Here is a 1,561-nt window from a genome sequence, read left to right on the forward strand (position 1 = left end):
CGTGGCATGACCGTGGCCAAGTAATAAAGATCAAATTCCATGCCTATGCCAAGTTGGACCAAGGCCCCGTCTCGTTTTGCTATAAGCAAGGGCGTGGCAAGGCACGCGGGGGGCCAAAAAATCAAAGTGCTCCGAAAATGCACACGGGGGTGTCAAGCAACCTCCATGTACCGTGGCATGACCGTGGCCAAGTAATAAAGATCAAATTCCATGCCTATGCCAAGTTGGACCAAGGCCCCGTCTCGTTTTGCTATAAGCAAGGGCGTGGCAAGGCACGCGGGGGGCCAAAAAATCAAAGTGCTCCGAAATGCACACGGGGGTGTCAAGCAACCTCCATGTACCGTGGCATGACCGTGGCCAAGTAATAAAGATCAAATTCCATGCCTATGCCAAGTTGGACCAAGGCCCCGTCTCGTTTTGCTATAAGCAAGGGCGTGGCAAGGCACGCGGGGGGCCAAAAAATCAAAGTGCTCCGAAATGCACACGGGGGTGTCAAGCAACCTCCATGTACCGTGGCATGACCGTGGCCAAGTAATAAAGATCAAATTCCATGCCTATGCCAAGTTGGACCAAGGCCCCGTCTCGTTTTGCTATAAGCAAGGGCGTGGCAAGGCACGCGGGGGGCCAAAAAATCAAAGTGCTCCGAAAATATTTTTCCACTTTCCAGTCCACTTATACATATTATGTGCAGTGTGCACACAAGACACCTTCCCAAAATTCGACTTATATGAGGCGTTTTACGTCAAATCCGCCTATTTTCGGCGTTTCGGCCGAAAAATCAAAATAAATCGAAACTTCCTCGGAATGCTTAGCGACTTTCCAGTCCACTTATACATATTGTGTGCAGTGTGCACACAAGACACCTTCCCAAAATTCGACTTATATGAGGCGTTTTACGTCAAATCCGCCTATTTTCGGCGTTTCGGCCGAAAAATCAAAATAAATCGAAAATTCCTCGGAATGCTTAGCCACTTTCCAGTCCACTTATACATATTGTGTGGAGTGTGCACACAAGACACCGTCTCAAAATTCGACTTCTAGGCGGCGTTTTACGTCAAAATCCGCCTTTTTTTCGAGTTTTCGGCCAAAAAATCAAACTCAATCGAAACTTCGTCGGATCGCTTAGCCACTTTCCAGTCCACTTATACTTATTGTGTGGGGTGTGCACAAAAAAAACGAAGTCAAAATTCGACTTCTAGGTTGTTTTTTACGTGGTATCCGCCCTTTGCGAAGTTTCGGCCGAAAAATTCGTAATTAATTCATCCGACATCGGAATATTACGATTCTTTCGTGGTTTTGCTTGTTTTAATGTCCCTAACAACCATAAAAAAATTGAAAAATAAAATTCGTCTTCTAGGTCCACTTTTAAGCACTTTTAAAAACTTATGGATACAGGGAAAAAAGTGCACTTTTTCTACAAAACTGAAAAATGGCCTTCCAAGTCATATATAGGGGGAGGGTGGGTGTGGGGGTAGGCTCGGCAGGCACGGGGCGCGCCTATGGGCACAGCAGGCAAGCAAAAACTACGTCTTAACGTGTTTTCCCCTGCAATTTCGTTTCT

This window comes from Trifolium pratense, unplaced genomic scaffold, assembly GCF_020283565.1.
Source record: "Trifolium pratense cultivar HEN17-A07 unplaced genomic scaffold, ARS_RC_1.1 scaffold_127, whole genome shotgun sequence".
Lineage (NCBI taxonomy): Eukaryota > Viridiplantae > Streptophyta > Magnoliopsida > Fabales > Fabaceae > Trifolium > Trifolium pratense.